The sequence below is a fragment of the Schistocerca serialis genome, chromosome 10, assembly GCF_023864345.2.
Source record: "Schistocerca serialis cubense isolate TAMUIC-IGC-003099 chromosome 10, iqSchSeri2.2, whole genome shotgun sequence".
NCBI classification, from domain to species: domain Eukaryota; kingdom Metazoa; phylum Arthropoda; class Insecta; order Orthoptera; family Acrididae; genus Schistocerca; species Schistocerca serialis.
In genome coordinates, this window is record NC_064647.1 from 131,893,144 (window position 1) to 131,908,445 (window position 15,302).

The 15,302-nt window shown below is 43.3% G+C and overlaps 1 pseudogene; it reads left to right on the top strand.

The window, feature by feature from the left end:
• Positions 1 to 1,068: 1,068 nt before the first annotated feature.
• Positions 1,069 to 1,186, top strand: LOC126425618 (5S ribosomal RNA; annotated as a pseudogene).
• Positions 1,187 to 15,302: the final 14,116 nt, after the last annotated feature.

Consider the following 15,302-nt stretch of genomic DNA (forward strand, 5'->3'; position numbering starts at 1 on the left):
TCCAACCCCAGTTTTCTATACCCGTAATATCGTAATACTTTTCTGCGAAGTAACAGACATATTTTTGTGACAATATTCACATTTGGTTTTATTAATGTATAGGTACTCCGATGTATCGATATATTACGGTGATATGGTTCCTGTGTGTATTCTTTTCTGTGAGACTGTCATAATCTTTGACTTACTTGTAAGTCTTTGTTTCACTTTGCAGAAGTTAAATTGTTATTTCGCTTTGTAAAAACAGTCAAGTCTTGTGTTTGGTTAAAGTGGAAATTAAATATATGAAGATTGATACAAAACTGTTTTCTTGATGATGTGACAGTTAAGAAGAAGTATATGTGAATTTACAAGGCGTTTAATAAAAATGTGGATCGTGAACACCAAGTCAAAAATTATTTCTACCATACTATTGTTCTGATTTGGGATTGTTCGATCATTAAGAATTTCCTGAACAACGCATTTGTTAGGTCTTCAAATATTGTTAAAATACAGATCTGGACCGTCTAGCAGTCAAAGTGGAACCCCCTTAGAATCAACAATATGAGGCATAACAACTTCGACGAAATCTACGTGGGAATCCATTCAAGATAAGTGCCAAAATTAATGACTTTCTTACAGTGACTTCATTATTTCCATTCTGACGATACCATCCACACTCAATAACTTTGTTGTTGCCCGATAAAGCGAACATATGCTGCGTGAGCAACATTATTAATCTGATTTCTAACCTACTTTGCAAGTGGTGGTATTGGTCAGCGTGAGAATGTCCATCCTAAGGACCCGGGTTCGACTCCTGGCTGGGTCGAAGATTTTCTCCGCTCAGGGACTGGGAGTTGTGTTGTCCTAACCATCATTTCATCCCCATCGACGCGCAAGCCGCCGAAGTGGCGTCAGATCGAAAGACTTGCACCAGGAGAACGGTCTACCTGACAGGAGGCCCTAGTCACACGACATTTACATTTACCCCAAACCTCCGCCATTTGCGACTTCAGTGGTTTCAAGCGAGAGCTCATTGGAGGGCAGGATGAAGGTCTGGTGTGTTTTCTGATGAAAGTTGATTCTGCCTCAGGCAACGGCCTTGCCGCAGTGGATACACCGGTTCCCGTCAGATCACCGAAGTTAAGCGCTTTCGAGCGTGGCCGGCACTTGGATGGGTGACCATCCGTGCCATCATGCGCTGTTGCCATTTTTCGGGGTGCACTCAGCCTCGTGATGCCAATTGAGGATCTACTCGACATAGTCGAGGCTCTGGTCAAAGAAAACCATCACAACATCTGGGAGAGCAGTGTGATGACCCTCTTATCCGCATCCTCACCTGAGGACGACACGGCGGTCGGATGGTCCCGATGGGCTACTTGTGGCCTGAAGACGGAGTGGTTCTGCTTTGGCACCACTGATGGCTGTGTGTTGGTTAGGAGGAAGCAGTTGAGGGCCTGCAACCAACTTGTCTGCATGCTAGACACACTGGACCTAAACATGGTCTGGGGTGAAAATTCGTGTGACAGCAGGAGAAATCTCGTAGTCATCTCACGCACCCTGACTATAAATCTGTACGTCATCCTAGTGATTCGATCAGTTGTGCTGCCAATCATGAACAGCATTCCAGGGAGTGCTTTCTAGCAGGATAACGCTCGCCCACATACCCCTGTTGTAATCCAACATGCTCTGTAGACTGTCGACGTGTCGACTTGGCCTGCTCGATCGCCAGATCTGTCTCCAATTGAGCACATATGGGACATCACCGTACAACAACTCCGGCGTCATCCACAAACAGCATTAACCGCCCCTGTATTGACCAGCCAAGTGCAACAGGCACATATCCAGCTCCCGAACAACACAATGAATGCACGTCTGCATGCTTGCATTCAACATTCTGGCGTAATCCCGATGACTGGAGCACAATAAATAGCGTAGCCAATATTGTATCGAACACTCTGCACGAAGAATGCAAACGCCAAAACTCATATGGAAGCAGGCGTAGACAAGCCCAAACAACACAACACACCACATGGGAGGACACGACCACAGATTCCGAAACCGACGAAGGAACACTACGTGAACTTGACTCAGAAGGGACCAACATGTAAGAGACCAAACCAACAATGCATGACACTGCATGCCACAACACAGTCACAAACAACACAACAATCATAAAACAAATAAACACCGGCACCACATAATAAGACTAGAGTAATAAGGTAATGCCACTTGGGAGGAGAAGGCTCGCAGAACTTTTATTCTGAGGCTCCTCCTCCCCAATGACATCCTGCATAGTGTCTAAAGTATACTGCACACAAGTAGTACTATATTGCTCGTCTTATTGTGCGCAGACAGAAATATATTCTCTTCTCTATTCAAAGCTATAATCAATGACTTTTATATATCAGAAATGTGTTAAGTTATTTAAGGAATAATGCAGTCAAGTAGCAATGAACTATGTTCTATTTCAGCTAACATAGGTGTATTTCTCATGTGAAGCTAAAATTCATGTATTCCATGTATGAAGTGCTCAATCGGCATTTAATCTGTATAATCTGTGTAAACATACATTAGCATGAACCATTTCAAACGAGAATAGCTCGAGGTTGTACTGAGACCTTCTCGTCTGAAATAGGTAGAAATAGGCCATTATCAACCAACATGCTACTTGGACTGTATTACTCATCCAAATACAGCATATCACTTCCCTGTATATACTACAAATTATTCTTAACCACAATCATTGAGTTACATTTTCTTTTTTCTTTTTCTTTGACATTTGCATTATATAAATTATATTCTCATCATCTATCACGCGGACATGGGATAGCGGCTGGTGATATAAGTAAAGAAAACGAACCAACGCCACCGTATCAACAAAGAAATTTATTTCCGACGACTAGTTTCGGAGCAACACTTACGCCATCTCCAAGTCTATTACAAAGCAAAAGAGTACTTTCATGCCGGCCTGGTGTGGCCGAGCGGTTCTAGGTGCTTCAGTCTGGAACAGCGCGACCGCTACGGTCGTAGGTTCGAATCCTGCCTCGGGCATGGAAGTGTGTGATGTCCTTAGGTTAGTTAGGTTTAAGTAGTTCTAAGTTCTAGGGGACTGATGACCTCAGATGTTAAGTCCCATAGTGCTCAGAGCCATTTGAACCATTTGAGTACAGTAGAGCGTCGATTATCCGAACGTCAGTCAACGGAACGACCGCTTAACCGAAATGTGTGCTCGCTCGCACCTGTTACTCTCCCACCCTACCGTCCATCATCCCCCTCACTCCCAAACCAAGTTTCCCACAGCAGTCGCCGCACTGGGCCTCTGCTGGCGGAATATTGCTTCTAATGGGGCCTTCACAAGGCGCTGCTGACCGGCCGAGCCGCCAGTCGCTGTGTTTCAACAATCAGCACACTTCTGTGGGCTTGGCACTGGCAGTAGAGGTGGGGGATCCGCTCCTGAACTAATTCATAGAGTTGAATCTTTCAAAGGAGTGAACAGTCAGTGATTCAGAAAAAAAGAACGGTAGCTCCAAACGTTTCCCACAGCAGAGAGAGAGAGAGAGAGAGAGAGAGAGAGAGAGAGTCGGAGCAGACCAGTGGGGCCTCTGCTGGTCAGAGCACACTACACGCCACACAACACAGCCAGCGCCGGCCTCTGCCCTGCTTCTACCTTGGCTGCCTGCATTGTGCAGTGCCCCATTGGATTTTGTGTTTCACATATGCCGTGCAGTCTCTGTGCTTCCTCTGCCGGGTGTAGTGTCTGGCGCAGCTTAACTTAGCATCGCACTCCGTCGGCGATCGTTTCAGTCGCACGTCCTGCGCTCTGGGCAGTTGATGCGAGCAACAGGACAGAGAGCCTCCTAGCGGAGAACATAAGAACTACTTGAAACAACCTGCTCGCAAGAGAACGGACGATTTGTCTCCAAGCGGGTGAGTGGTGGCCGTTCACCGCTCCCCCCACCCTCGGAACTCGCCCGCTCAACGCTCACCTCACCGTTCTCGACTCTAGTCAGAGCGTTGAGCAAAGCAACTCAGGTGTCACTCTGGTCTCTGCGGTCTTAGCTCACGCAGTAATACAGCTCACGGCTCGACCTGCTTGACTCAGCGCCTCTGCATCGGAGTTTGTCTCTACTGGATATTGTTCTTCGTAGTAATACCGTTATGTATATTACATAATTATGTTATGTATACATCATTTGTTTTTATTTTATTTTTATTTGTTTAAACTGATCAGATTAGGTTCCTGACGGCTCCTCTTACTATAGGATTTTTTATTATGGTCACTCGAATTTACACTTTAATTACGAGCGAACCGATAAACGTATAGCAAAAGTGATAAACCAATATTTTCCTTGTTTTATTCTGCGGAAGGCTATATGCAGCACTTTGGTCTTACAGTCAAATTTATATATTTTTTTCTAACTGTAGTACGGGTTTTGCGATTTTAGGCGTCTTCGGAAGGAAATGTTCACTTAAAAGATATATGGCTTGTGATGTATTTGTACGAGGTTAATGAAATTTTAATATATTATAGCCAAATATATTGTTAATTTAAATCTCAAGTTACAACATTTTCCGATCGCCCAAAAAACCATGATAGTGCAAAATCAATCAATAATCAAAAACTTTGTCATATCGTGGAAATTTCAATAAACAATACAAAATTCTTACTCATTATCTGTGTTACTTCAAAACAGAATGAAATAAGATCAAAATACAGGTATAGTACTGGAATAAACCAAGTTTAAAGGACAATGCGCCTTCCATTTATTTTCTGTTGTGAATGAGTGGTGAGTCATGAAAAAGAGATAGTTCATTTCAGGGAGTGAACAGTTCTGATGCGATCTCTGAAAAGAACAGTTTTGCCCATCTCGAACTGGCAGTAGAAGTAGCGGCAGTATCATAGCAACAGCTGCGCCACCTTAGAGTTGAGGCGTGCCGCTCCGCGCAGTTTGAAGGATTGCGCGCCCCCGAGAAGAGCTTCTCACGGTGCAAACAGTCACCTTCTGTTCTCTGTTACGACCACTTGTGTGCTGCTGCGTGAAGAAGTGAACTTGACGATACAAAATACTTAAACGTAAACTTGTTGTCCTTTCTATGAGGGACAAGTACTGAAGTTGCCTTTGTATGTTACTTTGTAATACTAAAAGAGATGGCTGTTTTTTTTTAATAAATTTACTGTACTGTACTTCTTTTTGGCAAATAAACATGTACAGTTAGATTATCCGAACAAACCAGTTTTCTGAACACCCATGTCCCCTAATTACTTCGGATAATCGACTCTCTACTGTACTTTCATTCCTTGGTCCACGTGTCGACAACAGGGAGTAGAGTATACACTGCTGATGGACGCAACCGCAAAACGAGTATGATATGGATTCTACGATACATGGGCTAAAGAATGAAGTATTCTTTTGATTTATAGAGGACCAGAAAACGTCGTTAAATGTCGCACTGAAACTAGTCGTTTGAAATAAATTTCGTTGATGATACGGCTGTGGTGGTCATATGTAAAGGTTTTAGTGGCACAAACGTTAGTGTCCAGTCGCTCGTGAATAAGATATCAACTGAAATTAACGGTAGAAAAGCATCCGAAGGAGAGTATTGTCCGAATTTAGTTCTCGTAGCGCTGAAAAGAGGAGTGAGATATCCGTGTCGGTGGCGTCGAGGAGCAGCTGAAATCGTTAAAACTGAACCTTCGACCATAAGTATAATTGACTGGCCCTGACGTCATTTTCGTGGCTCCAACATCTCTGGGCTAAAGTCACGTGAATGTTGGCAAAACATGGTTGTTTCGGGTTCGCTTATGGCTGCACTCAGCGTTTTGTCGGGGGAAATGGCGTTACATTTCACGTGTAGGTGTTTCTATGATAGTGCAGATGCGTTTATTGAAATCTGCTGAAGTGACTTTTATATGTCTTTTACACTTGAAATATAGTATCTCGTAAATTAAAGTGTTGAAAGTGATGCCTGTAAAGTCAGACTCATATTACATTTTGAAAAGTATCTGTGATAATTCGGTTACAGAAGTAAGTATAGCTGTTTCTCGTTCCTACTCATAGGTTTCCTAAGGATGAAAACCGAAGGCAGCTTTGGATACCGGCCCTGAAACGGAAAAACTTTAAGCCATCTACACATACGCGCCTTTTTGTATATACAAGTGGGATTATAATAAGGTAAGAGCACCTATAGTCGGCACATGAAGAGAATTTTTTTCTGCCTTCTAATACTATTAAATAAATGTAGGCTCCAAAATTATTTTCTGAAACTTCAAAGTCTCACCTTTCGTCTAAAATGTCATTTTTTTAAAAAAAACTGATAGTTTAAACTTTTGTAAAAATAGTAGGAACTGAACCTTTGAACATAAAATTGATACTCTAAAATGGACCTGCTCCTAAAGTCGACAATTTTGGCACCTATAGTTGACATAATTCCCATATCCCATTTTCTTTTATAAGTGACTAGAGCTCAAAACGCGGCGAGTCCAATATTTTAAGTTTTGACACTAGCCCACTCTTACTGTTTAAAAGAATTTGAACGACATTTTGCTTTAATTGATAGTTTATAGTAATTTCGTCCCGCTGCCCACAAGAAGGGCGTTCCATGTATTTGTTAGATTTTATAAATGGTACTGTGAACAAATCCAGGTCAAATGTAGTTCTGGCATAATTTTTCGCAAATAAAAAAGTAATTTTTGTTGGAAGCGTTTGGCAGTCAATTGAGAAATGTGGGTAAAATACGATACAAACATAGGATGGCAGACCGCTGATTTGAAATCCCGCCACGTTTTGCCAACAGTCACGTGGTTTATGTAGGAGTCACACCAGCCCTATAGCTTTTGCACAGCAAGGCCAGTCTACTAGTATCTTCGGTCTAAGAACTGAACACAGCCCCAGGACTCGATGGAATACTTATCAGATTAAATACCCTACTTGCAGCTGAGTCGGCCCCTCTTAACTATAATCCAGCGTAAATCTCTCAACCGAAAGACTGATGCCGATACGCGGCACAGAGCACATCTGTCTACAAAAGGGTAGCAGAAGTGATCCACGAAACTACTGTTCAATATCTTTGGCAGCCATTTGTTGCAGTATCTTAGAACACAATCAAAGCTCAAATGTAATCAGGTATCTCGAACAGAACGACCTCCCCCACGTTAACCAGAGTGGATTTAGAATATATAGGTCATGTTAAATCCCACTCGCACGTTTCTCACCTGACGTCCTTGGGGTGTACCCTACAGAAGCGTGTTTCGGATCCTTGCTGCTCATGTTTTATATTAATGACCTTGCGGGCAATATTAATAGTAATCTCAGACGTTTCACAGATCATGCACTTATCTAGATAAGTACAGCCTGAACGAAGCTGTACAAGTATTCAGTGAGACCTGAAACGATTTTAAGGAGATGCAATGGTTGGCAGCTTGCCTTAAATGTTCCAAAATGTAGAATTGAGCACTTTACAAGAAAACCTAGTAAGTATGAACACAATATTAGTGAGTTCCAGCCGCAATTTGTACGTGCATACAAATACATTGAACACTTAGTAGGGACATGATGTGGTATAGTGACATAGGTTCGGTGGTACGTAAAGGAGGTAACAATTTTCGGTTTATTGCTAGAATTCTAGGAAATACAGTCAGTCTACAAAGACAGATCACTCGAGGTACCCATCCTAGAATATTGTTAAATTGAGTGGGAGGATGAAATAGGACTGACAAGGGATAGTGAACGAGTACAGAGAAGGGCAGCACGAATGGTCACAGGTTTCTCAGAACGGTGGAAAAGTGTCACTGGGATGTTGAAAGAACTCAACTGGCAGACTCTTAATGATAGACAGAAACTATTCTAAGACAGTCTACTAGCAGAATTTCGAGAACCGGTTTTAAATGATTAGGAATATACAACAACCCCTACATATTGCTGCCACAGGGATCATGAGGATAAGATCAGAATAATTACAGCATGCACAAAGGCATTTAAGGCATTTAAATAATCATTCTTCCCGTGCTCCATTCGTTAATGGAACGGGAAAAGGGCCTAATAACCGGTGCAGTAGGGAGTACCCTGTGCTATGCACTTCACAGTGGTTCGCAGGGTACAGATGTAGATGCAGACATTATTGATTTCTTTTTATTTCTCGTGGGCCTGCTGCATTGTATATGTCTTGTAAGAACATTATATATTGAAAAACCAATTACATTGTGTTGTGTACATAGTCCCGCGTAGTCAGTGCGTACACAACTTTCCCACTAGAGGCGCCCCGCTAAACACAACAGCGCAGGCGCAGCACTCGTCTGTCTCTGCAATGCGAGATGGTGCTGCCTTAGAGACGGACCAAATTCTGCTTCCGCCGATCTGTGTATTAATATGTAACGCAGCCAATGAGATTGCTGCTAACGTAGAACCTTTTCTCCTCACGGATCACTCTCGCGCAGTGATACACGAACGCGCGAGGTATTATAACGAGTGTACAGACCTCCGATTAGTCAGTGTGCACCAGTCCATACCAGTCTGCATTGTCTATGGTCAAGTTTCAGTCTGCACCTAATAAGATTACCATATTCCTGTACATAGCCATGAAGATAAATGTATAGACACTTTTGTCAAGTATCAGAGATATAGGTGAGAATAAGATTAACGTACCAATACCAAAGGAACTTCAGATTGTCAATTGTAAATATCATCCAGAACCGAGTTAAGTAATTTTTATGCTTGTTATTATTTTAATAAATGTGTGTGAAAATTAATCAAGTTCTGTTTAAAGTTGGTCACCGTCAGTCTGCTACTCTAGGTGTGCAGGTGGCATTTCTATCGTCTGACCTAACGGCAGAAGATAAACACGCCACGATAAGACCACAAGACATATTGCTGACACTCACCTACTTCGTTAGAGCGACAAGTCAAATAATCTGATGGTGTGTGTACCGAAGGTCTTACAGTACGCACCCCACACGTTGCTATAATGTCCTTATTGACCTCTTCTGAGTTCATTTCGAACACAATGATAATTTTCGAGCTATCTGCAAAAAATTCAACCTTGAAACAAACGTTTTCGTGCATTTTTATTTTCTAGAAATTATGTAACGATTTTGAATTACTTACATCCGTAGCACGTCGTTATTGTCGATGCTGTCGAAATGTTAATATAGGTGGAAATGTTCAAAATGGTTCAAATGGCTCTGAGCACTATGGGATTTAACATCTGAGGTCATCAGTCCCCTAGAATTTAAAACTACTTAAACATAACTGACCTAAGGACATCAGACACATCCATGCCCGAGGCAGGATTCGAACCTGCGACAGGAGCGGTTGCGCGGTTCCAGACTGAAGTGCCTAGAACCACTCGGCCACAACCGCAGGCTGTGGAAATGTTAAACTTCAGTTTATGCAGGTATTGCCCACTATTTTTGACATGGTCTAATTATAATTGTATTCGACAGCTTCTTTTGACAGCTTTTAACAATTTATCATGGTTACATCTCTGGATTGCGGTTCTATGGATTTGTGAGATGTTATTATCTTTTTCTTGTTTCCTAGCATTATCATTACGTGACTGCTTTATTTTGTGGGTTGCGAGTAGATATAATCTTTGTTCTGTTTATTGGTACTATAGTTATGTCTCGATTATTAATCGGTGGATTTGTAAATTTTTAATCTTTGTTTTGTTTACTGGTGGTGTTGTCTGTGCTTAATTTATTTATCCATTTCAGTAAAGTTTTGGAGGTAGATTATGTGTTTTAATTCAGTTTGTTCGTTTAAGATTTTGTTGGGATATTTGCGCATATCAGTGTAAACTTCTATTTCTTCCGGAAGATTTAGTTTCGGGCCCTTCGGTGTTATGTGCGAGATTTCTATAGCGTGTTATATGTGGTTTTGGTGGTGATTCTCTGTTCTGGTGTGATGACACAAACTGCATTGGTTCGTGTCGCTATGTCTTATGTGTTCTTGATATCGTATTATGAAATTTCTGCCCGTTTGGCCTATACAAAATTTTCACATGAATGTCTCTCTTTCCATGCATTAATCCCGACTCGCGGAGTCTGCTTTGTAAATACTGATTTGCCGTGGTTAATTCTGAAGGGACGGCCGTATGCTCTTCCTGTTGCCAAGAATTTCCACACGAATCGCCAGAGTACAAATGACAGCTCCGCAAATGCGCTGCCCGCTTCTACTTTGTGTACGCGATACTACCGCCATTTTAAATCACATCGCTGTCCCATGACTTTTGTCACCTCATTGTATGTGAAAATGATATTCCTTCACTGGCGACGAAGAATGCTGTGAAAGTCTTACATTTGGTAACCAGTTATCCTGCTCTAACAATTCATACTAAACCAAACCTGTGTGAAATTCGCTACATTGGCTAGCAGATATATATTTCTTTCCGGTGCCCACGTAATAACACGACGGGAAGACCTTGTAAGTAGGCTGTTTAGGTTCTTATATTGGTAACGCCACCGCCACGCAGCGCTCTGTATGAAAATCACTGGCTGTGCTGTGTGCAGTCTGTGGCTGGTTTGCATTGTTGTTGGCTATTGTAGTGTTGGGTAGTTGGATGTGAACAGCGCGTAGCGTTGCGCAGTTGGAGGTGAGCCGGCAACAGTGGTGAATGTGGGGAGAGAGATGGCGGAGTTTTGAGAGCGGATGATCTGGACAGAGACAGTAAATTTGTAAGACTGGATGTCATGAACTGCTATATATATTATGACCTTTGAACACTGTTAAGGTAAATACATTGTTTGTTCTCTATCAAAATCTTTCATTTGCTAACTACGCCTATCAATAGTTAGTGCCTTCAGTAGTTTGAATCTTTTATTTAGCTGGTAGTAGTGGCGCTCGCTGGATTGCAGAAGTTCGAGTAACGAAGATTTTTGTGAGGTAAGTGATTCATGAAAGGTATAGGTTATTGTTAGTCAGGGCCATTTTTTTGTAGGGATTACTGAAAGTCAGATTGCGTTGCGCTAAAAATATTGTGGGTCACTTTAGTGAATGTCTGAGTACGTTCAGTTTTGCTCAGCTGTTTGAAAATCAAGTGATGTAAGAGGTTTATCACCACTGTCATTCATAAATTTTTCTAAGGGGACGTATCATAACCGTAAATTAAAGAGCGTAGTGCACCAAGCAATTCAGGAGTTGTTTATTCGTATCTAAATTTGTCAGTTGAGTTAACGTAACTTCTTACTGGTCTCAAATCACGATATCTGATCTAATAAATCAAATAAGAACTGAAAGAAAATTGTACCAATTAAACCAGCACTTTTTTATATGACGACCCTACAGAGTTAAGATAGATGCAATTGTTAGGGAGAGTACCAGGGGCATGTTTTATATAGCTAACCCTGCCAGGATATATACAGGGTTATTACAAATGATTGAAGCGATTTCACAGCTCTGCAATAACTTTATTATTTGAGATATTTTCACAACGCTTTGCACACACATACAAAAACTCAAAAAGTTCTTTTAGGCATTCACAAATGTTCGATATGTGCCCCTTTAGTGATTTGGCAGACATCAAGCCGATAATCAAGTTCCTCCCACACTCGACGCAGCATGTCCCCATCAATGAGTTCGAAAGCATCGTTGATGCGAGCTCGCAGTTCTGGCACGTTTCTTGGTAGAGGAGGTTTAAACACTGAATCTTTCATATAACCCCACAGAAAGACATCGCATGGGGTTAAGTCGGGAGAGCGTGGAGGCCATGACATGAATTGCTGATCATGATCTCCACCACTACCGATCCATCGGTTTTCCAATCTCCTGTTTAAGAAATGCCGATCATCATGATGGAACTGTGCTGGAGCACCATCCTGTTGAAAGATGAAGTCGGCGCTGTCGGTCTCCAGTTGTGGCAAGAGCCAATTTTCCGGCATGTCCAGATACACGTGTCCTGTAACGTTTTTTTCGCAGAAGAAAAAGGGGCCGTAAACTTTAAACCGTGAGATTGCACAAAACACGTTAACTTTTGGTGAATTGCGAATTTGCTGCACGAATGCGTGAGGATTCTCTACCGCCCAGATTCGCACATTGTGTCTGTTCACTTCACCATTAAGAAAAAATGTTGCCTCATCACTGAAAACAAGTTTCGCACTGAACGCATCCTCTTCCATGAGCTGTTACAACCGCGCCGAAAATTCAAAGCGTTTGACTTTGTCATCGGGTGTCAGGGCTTGTAGCAATTGTAAACGGTAAGGCTTCTGCTTTAGCCTTTTCCGTAAGATTTTCCAAACCGTCGGCTGTGGTACGTTTAGCTCCCTGTTTGCTTTACTCGTCGACTTCCGCGGGCTACGCGTGAAACTTGCCCGCACGCGTTCAACCGTTTCTTCGCTCACTGCAGGCCGACCCGTTGATTTCCTCTTACAGAGGCATCCAGAAGCTTTAAACTGCGCATACCATCGCCGAATGGAGTTAGCAGTTGGTGGATCTTTGTTGAACTTCGTCCTGAAGTGTCGTTGCACTGTTATGACTGACTGATGTGAGTGCATTTCAAGCACGACATACGCTTTCTCGGCTCCTGTCGCCATTTTGTCCTACTGCGCTCTCGAGCGCTCTGGCGGCAGAAACCTGAAGTGCGGCTTCAGCCGAACAAAACTTTATGAGTTTTTCTACGTATCTGTAGTGTGTCGTGACCATATGTCAATGAATGGAGCTACAGTGAATTTATGAAATCGCTTCAATCATTTGTAATAGCTCTGTAATAATATATTACACTCGTTTTATCTGTACTGACGACAGTAATGACGAAGGTCGCTTTGTACCGTGCTCGAAACACCAGAGACGCTTCCGTTTGCATGTTCGGAAGAGCCAGTGCTGATAATTTATTCCGGGCACAGATAACGCTGCTTGTCACAGCTGGACTCGTGCCACGCTTATGCAGGCCATAAAGTCTAAATCTTCCGGACACTGGGCAAACACTGCGCGTCCGTTCTCCTCTTTTTGGAGCGCGCACATTTGTACTGTGCACGGTTCCGTGTCACAGACAGGGACACATTACTGTTTAAACAACCCCATGTTTGAGTTAATTCCGCGCCTTAAAGGGGCACCATCTCTTCGCACTTGCCATTGCCGCCGCTACACTACGAAGACACAGGCTGCGAAACACTGTCTCCATCACAGTCTGACGGTTGTTTTATTTACACTGAAGAGCCAAAGAAACTAGTCTTTCTTCTTTATCGTCGCCTTGTCCCACGTCACGTAGGGTAGGCGTTGCTCTTCTGGATCCTTCTGCTCCATAGTTCTCTATCCATTGCCTCTTCCTTCTTCCATCCTTTCTCCCTTAGGTCCCCGGATATCTTATCCTTCCACCCCCATCTTCGGTCTTCCTGACCTTCTCGCTCCTTCAATCTCTACAACTCTGTTTCCGATATACTCTGTAAGTGTCCATACCACCTTAGTCTGCTCTCTCGTATCTTTTCCCCCATGGGTCCCACTTTCACAGCTCCTCTAACAAATTCATTTCTAATCCTGTCCTTCCTTGTTACCTTACACATCCACCTCAGCACCCTCATTTCCACCACTTCCATCTTCCTTTCCTGGGCTACTGTGATTGGCCATGTCTCTGCCCCGTACATCATAGCTGGCCTTACCACCGACTTGTACACTTTCCCTTTCAACCCAATGCTCGCCTTCTTGTCACACAACACTCCACTCATTTTCCTCCAGTTGTTCCAACCGCAATTTATTCGGTGTTGTATCTCACTTTCCAGTCCTCCGTCCCTCCGTATGTACGATCCTAGGTATTTAAATTTGCAGCTCATCATCCTGGAACTTGCAAGACCTCATCTGCACATCCTTCAGCGCTAAATATTCTGACTTTGACCTGCTAATTTTCATCCCTCTTTCTTCTAGTGCCTTCCTCCAATGCTCCAGCTTTTCTTCAAGTCTGTCGATGCTCTGCTCACAAAGAACCACATCATCCGCGAACATGATATTCCACGGTGCTTCCTTCTTCACATCTTTCACCAGCACATCCATAAGCAGGTCAAAGAGGTAGGGACTAAGTGCAGACCCTTGATGTAACCCTACTTTTGCTGGAAACTCCTTTGTCGTGCCCACACTACTTCTCACCTGTGTCATTGCTCCTCTGTACATTTCCTTCCAAACTAGTACAGCCAAAGAAACTAGTACACTTGAATAATATTTAGCCCCCCCCCCCCCTTCCAGGACCACGCAGAAGTATCGCAGCTTGACCTGGCATGGACTCGACTAATGTCTGAAGTAGTGCTGGAGGAAACTGACACCATGAATCGTGCAGAGCTGTCCATAAATCCGTCATAGTAAGAGGGGGTCGAGATCTGTTCTGAACAGCCCGTTGCTAGGCACTCCAGACTCAATAATGGTCATGTCTAGAGAGTTTGGTGGCAAGAGGAAGTGTTTGAACTCTGAAGAGTATTCCTGAAGACATTCTGTAGGAAATCTGAACGTATGCGGTGTCGCATTGTCCTGCTGGAATTGCCCAAGTCTGTCGGAATGCACAGTGGACATGAATGGATGCAGGTGATCAGACAGTATGTTTACGTATGTGCCACTGTCAGAGTCGTATCCAGGCGTATCACGGGTCCAATATCACCTCCAACTGCACGGGCCCCAAAACATTACAGAGTCTCCACCAACTTGAACAGTCCGCTGCAGACTTTCACGGTCCATGTATTCATGATGTCGGAATGCACAGTGGACATGAATGGATGCAGGTGATCAGACAGTATGTTTACGTACGTGCCACTGTCAGAGTCGTATCCAGGCGTATCACAAGTCCAATATCACCTCCAACTGCACAGGCCCCAAAACATTACAGAGTCTCCACCAACTTGAACAGTCCGCTGCAGACTTTCACGGTCCATGTATTCATGATGTTGTCTTCATACCCGTACACCTCCATCCGCTCGATACAATTTGAAACGAGACTCGTACGACCAGGAAATATCTTTCCAGTCATCAACAGTCCAAAGACGGTGTTGACGGGCCCAGGTGAGGGGTAAAGCTTTGTGCCGTGCAGTCATCAAGAGTACACCAATGGGCCTTCGGCTCCGAAAGCCAATACCCATGATGTTGGGCCAGCATTGAAAACTGCAGCAGTTTGCGGAAGGGCTGCATTTCTTCAGTTGTCGCTGCAGGAGCTTCTTCCGCCCACAGCGATGTCGGAGATTTGATATTGTACCGGATTCCTCATGTTTCACGGTACGAGCATAATGGGGCGATTCGCGGAACTCACGGACTACGAAAGTGATCAGATTATTGGGTGTCACTTGTGTCATACGTCTGTACGCGAGATTTACACACTCCTTAACATCCCTAGGTCCTCTATTTCCGATGTGATACTGAATT